The sequence below is a fragment of the Erinaceus europaeus genome, chromosome X (genome assembly GCF_950295315.1).
Source record: "Erinaceus europaeus chromosome X, mEriEur2.1, whole genome shotgun sequence".
Lineage (NCBI taxonomy): Eukaryota > Metazoa > Chordata > Mammalia > Eulipotyphla > Erinaceidae > Erinaceus > Erinaceus europaeus.
Window position 1 is genome coordinate 46,859,621 of NC_080185.1, and position 9,524 is coordinate 46,869,144.

General features: G+C 42.3%; 1 pseudogene; it reads right to left on the reverse strand.

The window, feature by feature from the left end:
* Positions 1-8,833: 8,833 nt before the first annotated feature.
* On the reverse strand, positions 8,834-9,301 carry LOC132535821 (large ribosomal subunit protein uL11-like; annotated as a pseudogene).
* Positions 9,302-9,524: the final 223 nt, after the last annotated feature.

The window sequence follows — 9,524 nt, forward strand, 5'->3', positions numbered from 1 at the left end:
GCTTCTTCCTCTAACATTTCCCTATCTGGGAGTATGGACCAAAACTCTTTTTTGGGGTGCAGAAGAAAGGAGTTAGGGATTCTGTTATTGCTTCTTAGCTGGACATGGACATTGCCTGGTTGATCCATACCCCTAGTCTGTCTCTGTCTTTTCCCTAGTAGAATAGGATTCTGGTGTAGTGAGGTTCCAGGACACTCTGGCGAGGATATCTTCTTACCCTAGAGTCATCTTTACCTCATTTCTTTCCTCTATACAGTCTCCGAATCTGTTAGTTTGTTGATAGTCCTTCCTGGTCTCTGTCTCTAGTTGTGGCTCTTTCCATATCAGCCTCCATACCACTTTCCTAGGAATCCTGTTAAGTCTCAGACTTAGTCATAGTCATGCTCGGGAAGTATCAGAGACCCTGTCCCTTACTCCACATCCTATCCTAGTAGTTCAGGGGGATAGCTTACACTCAAAGGCTACTCCCAGCTAATCTCCCTCTCTGGCTGTTTACAGTAGTCCTTAGAGTTCATGAACCTATCAGTCCTCTTTTTTTTTTTTTTCTCTCAAGATTTTATTTCTTTATTTATGAGAGAGAACCAGAGCATCATTCTAACACATGCAATGCCAGGAATGGAACTCAAGACCTCATGCTTGACTGTTGAATTATTTATCCACTGCGCCACCTTCCAAACCACTAGTATGCCTTTTTCTAACACACACACGCACACGCACACACACACACCCCAAGTTTTGTATAGTTTCTCTTAACCATCACCTCTTTGGATAGAGAGTCAGCAATGTATACAAATATAGACAGATAGTTGTAGAAAAAAAATAGTTAACCTATATCTGCAACCTTAGGAGAACTGCTGTGGCTTACAATGGAGGAAATGGTGATACAGAATTCTTTCGGTGGGAACAGTGCAGAGTTGTACCCCTGTTATCTTGTAATGTTTATTTATTTGACAGAGACAGAAAGAAATTGAGATGGGAGGGAGAGATTGAGAGGGAAAGAGACAAAGAGACAACTGCAGCCCTACTTCACCACTTATGAAGCTTTCCCCTGCAGGTAGGGACCAAGTGCTTGAAACTGTGTTCTTGTGCACTGTAATGTGAGCGCTTAACCAGGTGCACCACTGCCTGGCTCTATATTGTATACTTTTGTAAATCAGTATGAGAGAGAGAGAGAGAGAGAGAGAGAGAGAGGGAGAATGTGAATGAATCAATCAAGCACCAGAGCTGGCATCAAAGCCTAGGTTTTCTCTGTCTTTAAATACATTGACAGGGGCCAGCGGTGGTGCACCCGGTTAAGCACACAAAGTACTAAGCATAAGGATCCAATCAAGGATGGGTTTCAAGTCCAGGCTCCCCAGCTGCAGGGGGGACGCTTCACAAGCAGCGAAGCAGGTCTGCAGGTATCTTTCTCCCACTTTCTCCCCTCTTCCCTCTCAGTTTCTCTCTGTTCTATGCAATAAAAAGAAAAGAAAAGCAAAGGGGAGAAGAAGAGAGGAAAGAAAAGATGGTGGCATTGAGTCCCAGCGATAACTTTGGAAATAAATGAATAAATAAATAAACAAACAAATGGTTACTGAATGCCAACAATTAAACTGATGTTTTGCCTACTGGCTTTTCATAGATAAATTCCTCAAAACTCCAGTGTACTCTATCTATTCCAGCCATTTATTATGGATAAGTCTTGTCTTTACAACTAATAAAGCAATGATAAAATGCCCTCATTCAGAGATCCTACAAATGACAGAGGACGGGGGATAAAGTGTTTTGTGGGAGTCAGGCGGTAGTGCAGCGGGTTAAGCGCAGGTGGCGCAAAGCACAAGGACAGACATAAGGATCCCGGTTCGAGCCCCCGGTTCCCCACCTGCAGGGGAGTCACTTCACAAGTGGTGAAGCAGGTCTTCAGGTGTCTATCTTTCTCTCTCCCTCTGTCTTCCCCTCCTCTCACCATTTCTCTCTGTCCTATCTAACAATGATGACAACAATAATAACTACAACAAGGGCAACAGAAGGGAATAAATACATTAATAAATAAATATTTTTATTTATTTTTTATTTTTTTATTTAAGAAAGGATTAATTAACAAAACCATAGGGTAGGAGGGGTACAACTCCACACAATTCCCACCACCCAGTCTCCATATCCCACCCCCTCCCCTGATAGCTTTCACATTCTCTATCCCTCTGGGAGCATGGACCCAGGGTCATTGTGGGTTGCAGAAGGTAGAAGGTCTGGCTTCTGTAATTGCTTCCCCGCTGAACATGGATGTTGACTGGTCGGTCCATACTCCCAGTCTGCCTCTCTCTTTCCCTAGTAGGGTGTGTCTCTGGGGAAGCTGAGCTCCAGGACACATTGGTGGGGTCTTCAATCCAGGGAAGCCTGGCCGGCATCCTGATGGCATCTGCAACCTGGTGACTGAAAAGAGAGTTAACATACGAAGCCAAACAAATTGTTGAGCAATCATGGACCCATAGCTTGGGATAGTGGAGAGGAAGTGTTAGGGAGGTACTCACTGCAAACTCTAGTGTACTTCTGCTTTCAGGTATATATTTTGCAGTAATTTATGGATATGTGTGAACATATGCTCTCTCTCACAGAAACTGGTGTATATCTACGTTTTGGGACTTTGTTAGAAAGTGAACCACCTGAGATGAAATTAGAGTATACTATGAAAGGAAAGGTCTCACCCGAGTAATGAAGCTGAAGGGTTGTCATTCCACATGTGAAGTTTCTGGACACAGTCTGAAGTGAAGCATGTTGAGGTGGCAATCGTTGTGTTGGTTAGGTTGTGATCGGCGGATGCAATATTATTTGATATGGATTGGGAGAGGCATACGGGAAAGTGGGCCCTATCCAAGGGTTCCAGGACTGGGGGAAGTAGGGGCTCTATAGTGGAGATGTGAGGTTCCTGCTGTCTTAGGGTTCAAAAAGACAATGGATAGTTAATGTCATCATCACATTATTTGGTAATTGGGTTAACTTTGAAAAGTCCTTTTGTTATGGTTTCCTGTGAATTTTTAAAAAATGTGTTTTGCTGCTGTGTGCCATAACTGAGTTGCTTAAACTGCAAATGCACAGTAACAAGATTTGCAGAACACTGTTTTTGCTTAAAGGACATACCTTATGGTTTCTGGTTACAAGTGAAGAGCCAGCCAGAACAAACTAGAAATGCTAGAAAACAAATCACCAATCCCAACTTGGGGAAGCATTCATAAAAGAAAATGAAAGAAAAACATTAGTATGTAGTGTTTGCCTCTGGTGAGGAAACCTGGGTGGGGTGCTTGGGAAAGGCACATTTTCCTGAATGCCTTTTTGTTGACTTTTGAGTCTCCAACCTAGGAAATACTCTAACAATTGCCAGAGGAAATGCCAATCTAAAATATTTTTGAAAGAACAGCTGCACTATTGAGTTAGGCACAAACTGGTATGGTTTTCAGCTCTTGTCCTGAAATAATTTTGTTTATTGGATTTAGGACAATGAAGCCCATGGGACTGGCTCCGTGGTCTGAGTTCAGTACCCTGGGTGTGGAAAGTACATATCCCAAATATTCTAGGGCTTCAGAGTATCTACCTATTCTCTTTGAGGTCAGTTGAGTGCCATGACATAACTTAATAACTAGTAATGGCCTTTTGGCCTGGCCAGTGACCTGAGAATCCCATCACTACATTTCCCTAGAACCTTAAGGCATACCACAGGCACGCCCCCTGAACCTGTGCTATTCACAAAATGTGAATTGGCCAATCACAAAACTACCTAAGACTTTACAAATTAACACAGGCTAGTTTTCTCTTTTTAGTCATCTGTCCTGGGAACACACCAGGAGGAGGTACTCCCTGCCCTCATTTCTCTGAATCTTTCTGCTCTTTACAAAGACCCTTTGACTTCTGTTTCACTTCCCTTGATATTTCTCCTAAATGATTCCTCAATTCCAATTCCACATGAGTAGTTTAACCTGTCTCCTTGATTTGCCCTTTCCACACCTCACTTGAGTAAACCCTAACCAATATACACCCCCCACACTTTGTAACACTTAACCTTGTCTGCTGACTTATTCTCACCAACCAGCCTTATACATTCAGCCTCCATCATTGATTAAACCACAGAACTGACTATTGTCACTCTGCTTTTTGGGGGGCCCTAGAACACAGAACTCAGTGTGGTGACAATAAGTGATGCAATAACCAATGAATCTGCAGGAAGATAGATATTTCTCTTCCCTTGAAGATGCTAGAAAAGTTCCCCAGGAACTAGAAGGAATTGACTAAAACTATTTGGGTAGCTGAGTCTGAGCAGGAGCTACATTCTTTGGTAGGTGAGTGCTTTGCCCCTGGGCTGTTTCTCCCTCCCACCCAGCTACATTCTTTGGACAGGAGTTCCTGAATTGTCTGGAGATGGGAAGAGAAAGCCAGAAATGGGACTCAGACTTTTTTTTTTTTTTTAAACCAGAGCACTGCTCAGCTCTGGTTTATGGAGGCACAGGGGATTGAACCTGAGACTTTGTAGCCTCAGGCATGGGAGTCTGTTTGCATAACCATTATGCTATCTACCCCTGCCCAACTCAGGTGTTTGATAGGACATACATACACAGTCCTTGGGTTCTTCCAGAGAAACTGTTCATATGAGGTGAAGCAAGAGAGCCAAGTCAGTTATGTTTCTTCCTCTTGTTTGATGGGACAATCCAAGGATGGTGTTGGGTGAGAAAGACATGTTAAAAAGAACGGAATATTCTGCAACCCATAATGATCCTAGGTCCATACTCCCAGAGGGAGAAAGAATAGGAAAGCTTCCAATGGAGAGGGTGGGATAGAGAACTCTGGTGGTGGGAACTGTGTGGAATTGTACCCCTCTTATCCAACAGACTTGTCGTTCATTATTAAACAAATAAAAAAAAACAGAAAAAAAAGAACAGAATAAGTGACATCAAGAATGGATGTAAAGTGCATTTTGCCCTTTTTTTTGGGGGGGGTCAATCAAAGTTACTTTTGGGATTTGTAACTTTCTTTTTTTTTTTTATTTACTTGCCATCAGGGTTATTGCTGAAATTCAACGCCTACACAAAGAATCCACTGCTCCTGGCAGCCATTCCTTCTCTTTCTTTTCTTCTTTCTTTTATTAATTTTTTTACAGAGACCGAGAGAAGTTGAAAGGAAAACGAGAGAGAGAGAAAGAGAAAGAGAGGGAGAGGGGGGGAGAGAGGGGGGGAAAGAGAGGGAGAGAGAGAGAGAAGAGAATAGGAGAGGGGAGAGAGAGAAAGAGAGAGAGAGAGAGAGAGAAAGAAAGAGAGATATGGAGCACTGCCTCACCACTCATGAAGCTTTCCCCCAGAGGCTTGAACCTGGATGCTTGTGCAAGGTAGTGTGTGTGTGTGTTTACTCTACCAGATGTGCCACTGGCAGGCCTATAACTGTTGTAAGCTCAGGTTTTCAGCTTCCTTCAATCCTTGGGACTTACTCTTTGTATGTTTGCACAAATTCAAAGTCATAGAAGATACCCTAGTTATTATAATAATGCATTTCCCCCCCAAAAAAAATGAATTTAGCATTTGGAAACAGCTAAAGTGACTAAAGGCTGGAGATACAAATCAGTGAGTTCAAATGTGGGCTGAAGGATGTGAAACTTGAGTGGAATATTAAAAGAATCTCTAGGTTAGCATTTAGTTACAATTTTTTAAACTGGAATAGGTACAACTCTATTACTTACACTAACACTTTTTAGGGATACCAGTAAAATGTATGTCCTTATGACTAGAAATATTGGATCTTCTCACACAAGAGTGGGAAACCGTTTCACTCAGATTCAGCAAGAAGTTACCTCAGCTCATCTTAAGAATAGTCAACAATAGCTAGAACACTCTACTAACTCAACTGTAGATTTAGAAGTTAACAGGGGCCTGGGTGTTTTGTAATATGTATGCTTAACCCAGTGTGCCACCTCCTGCCCTCAACCTTGGTGTTTTGATTGCTGTTCTGTTACTGCCTTCAGAGCCTTTTAGGAATGTGTGCTGGGTGTCAGGATCTGGATTGGAAACACCTGCGATGCCTCTTTTTCTTTCTTTCTTTCTTTCTTTCTCTCTCTTTCTTATTAAAATTTCTTTATTGGGGAATTAATGTTTTACATTTCACAGTAAATACAATAGTTTGTACATGCATAATATTTCCTAGTTTTCCATATAACAATATAAACCCCCACTAGGTCCTCTGTCATCCTTCTTGGATCTGTATTCTCCCCACCCACCCACCCACCCCAGAGTCTTTTGCTTTGGTGCAATACACCAATTCCAGTTCAGGTTCTACTTGTGTTTTCTTTTCTGATCTTGTTTTTCAACTTCTGCCTGAGAGTGAGATCATCCCATATTCATCCTTCTGTTTCTGACTTATTTCACTTAACATGAATTTTTCAAGGTCCATCCAAGATCGGCTGAAAACAGTGCAGTCACCATTTTTTATAGCTGAATAGTATTCCATTGTATATATATACCACAACTTGCTCAGCCACTCATCTGTTGTTGGACACCTGGGTTGCTTCAAGGTTTTGGCTATTACAAATTGTGCTGTCAAGAACATATGTGTACACAGATCTTCTTTGGATGGGTGTGTTGGGTTCCTGAGGATATATCCCCAGGAGAGGAATTGCAGGATCATAGGGTAGGTCCATTTCTAGCCTTCTGAGAATTTTCCAGACTGTTCTCCACAGAGGTTGGACCAACTGACATTCCCACCAGCAGTGTAGGAGGGTTCCTTTGACCCCACAACCTCTCCAGCATTTGCTGCTATTACCTTTTCTGATGTATGACATTCTCACAGGAGTGAAGTGGTATCTCATTGTTGTCTTTATTTGCATTTCTCTGACAATCAGAGACTTGGGGCATTTTTTCATGTGTCTATTTCTTAAAAATTTTTATTAGTGATTTAATATTGATTTACAAAATTATAAGATAACGGTATTTCTCGTATCGGTGACAATATTATGCAGCATTTGGGGATTTATTATGTTTAAAAATAATGATTAAAACAGCTCAAAGACTTTTATTTTTTTATTTTTAATTTATTTTCCCTTTTGCTGCCCTTGTTGTTTTTCATTTTTGTTGTAGTTATTATTGTTGTTGTTATTGATGTTGTCATTGTTAGATAGGATAAAGAGAAATGGAGAGAGGAGGGGAAGACAGAAGGAGGAGAGAAAGACAGACACCTGCAGACCTGCTTCACCGTTTGTGAAGTGACTCCCCTGCGGGTGGGGAGCGGGGCGCTGGAACCGGGATCCTTTCGTGGGTCCTTGAGCTTCTCGCCAAGTGCGCTTAACCTGCTGTGCTACTGCCGGACTCTCAATACTTTTCATTCACCATTTATTTATTTAAAAAATTTATATTTATTTATTTTCCCTTTTGTTGCCCCTTTTCTTTAAATTGTTGTAGTTATTATTGTTGTTATTGATGTCGTCGTTGTTAGGACAGAGAGAAATGGAAGGGAGGAGGGGAAGACAGAGAGGAGGAGAGAAAGAGAGAGACCTGCAGACCTGATTCACCACTTGTGAAGCCACTCCCCTGCAGATGCTGAGCGAAACCGGGATCCTTACTGGTCCTTGCACTGTGCACCACCTGCGCTTAACCCGCTGTACTATCGTCAGACTCCTCTATTCACCATTAATATTACTGGGGGCTTGGGGGGGAGGGAGTCAGGCTATCTTTTATCTTTTTATTTACTTATTTTTCTTGATTGGGGGGGATTAAGGGTTTACAGTCAACAGTAAAATACAATAGTTTGTACATGTATAACATTTCTCAGTTTTCTTTCTTTTTTTTTTCAGAACACTGTTCAGCTCTGGCTTATGGTGGTATGGGGGATTGAACCTGGGATTTTGGAGCCTCAGGCATGAGAGTCTCTTTGCATAACCGTTATGCTATCTACCTCTGCCCTCAGTTTTCCACATAACAATTCAACCCCCTCTAGGTCTTTCTCTGCCATCATGTTCCAGGACCTGAACCCCCCCCCCCCACACACACACCAGAGTCTTACTTTGATGCAATACACCAAACCCAGTCCAAGTCCTGCTTTGCGTTTTATTATTTCTCAACTATTATTATTATTAGTAGTAGTAGTAGTAGTGATTCAATAACAATTGACAAGACTGTGGGATAAGAGAGATACAGTTTCCACCACCAGACATCCTTATCCAATCCCTTTCGTTGGTTGCTTCCTTATTCTTTATCCTTCTGGGAGTATGGACCAAAGATCTCTATGGGGTGCAGAAGGTGGGAGGTCTGGCTCCTGTAATTGATTCGCTGCTGGACATGGGTGTTGACAGGCTGATCCATACCCTCAGCCAAGTCAGGCCATCTTTGTCTCTAAACCTAGTTGATATCATAGACTAATTAATTTATTGTCAATATTTTCATATGCCCTTTTGTCTTTTGTGTTATGGTAATCCCTGTTGAAGGCAATTCAAGTTTAACCATCTAGAAAGATTTGTTTCCTTTTTTTAAAATTTCAAATAGTCCTTTATCGAATTGAAGCATCTTCCCCTGTAATTTTTAAAAATTTTAAAATATTTATTTATTTATTTTTATTGCCCTTGTTATTTTATTGTTGTAGTTGTTATTGCTGTCGTCATTGTTGGATAGGACAGAAAGAAATGGAGAGAGGAGGGGAAGACAGAGAGAGGGAGAGAAAGACAGACACCTGCGGACCTGCTTCACCGCTTGTGAAGCGACTCCACTGCAGATGGGGAGCTGGGGGCTAGAACCAGGATCCTTATGCTGGTCCCTGTGCTTTGCTGCGCTTTGCGCCACGTGCGCTTAACCTGCTGCGCTACCGCCCGACTCCCCGTCCTCTGTAATTTTTAAGTAGCTGGACATTCCACTTCACCACTGTTGATGTCATCTATGATATCATGAGGATGCCAGCAATCAGCATTGCAGCCCGCAGATTGAGCGGTCCCTTGGATTTCTTTGATGGTTCTAGAATGTTCTCTAGCTAAAGACTGGTGTCTCATTTGTCGGGCATTGCTGATAGTTTCATCAAAAGTAATGTTTCCACTGTGCTTAATATTTTTCTGCTTTCGGTCTCTTGCTGGTTCCTTGGGGGCTTTAATGATGTGGGGCTTTAATGATCTGGGATTGTCTGTTCTGGACTTTCAGTTTTACTGTAATCTTCAGACCCTTCCAATCACCAGTAGCCTTGGCAATGTCATCACCAACTTTTCTGGAGACAGACTGAGCGACCCAATCTTGGGGGCCAGGGCTGGAGTGGTGCCGACTTTCCCACTGGTGCACCTCGGGTACATGACTTTGATCTCATTGGGGTCCAACTTTGGCTGGTGTGGGGTGAACCCAGATTGGGGTGGCTAAAGAACGTTGTACCTTGGCCTCCTCCAAGCCAAAACCGGAAAGCTCATTTCCTTTTTTTTTTTTCTTGGTGGAGCTGGGGGCTTGTAAATGCATGATTTCATACCTCCTAGACGAGAGAGAGGGAGAGAGAGAGAAAGAGAGAGAAAGAGAGAGAACAGAATTATAGCTTCCTGTCAGTTTAGT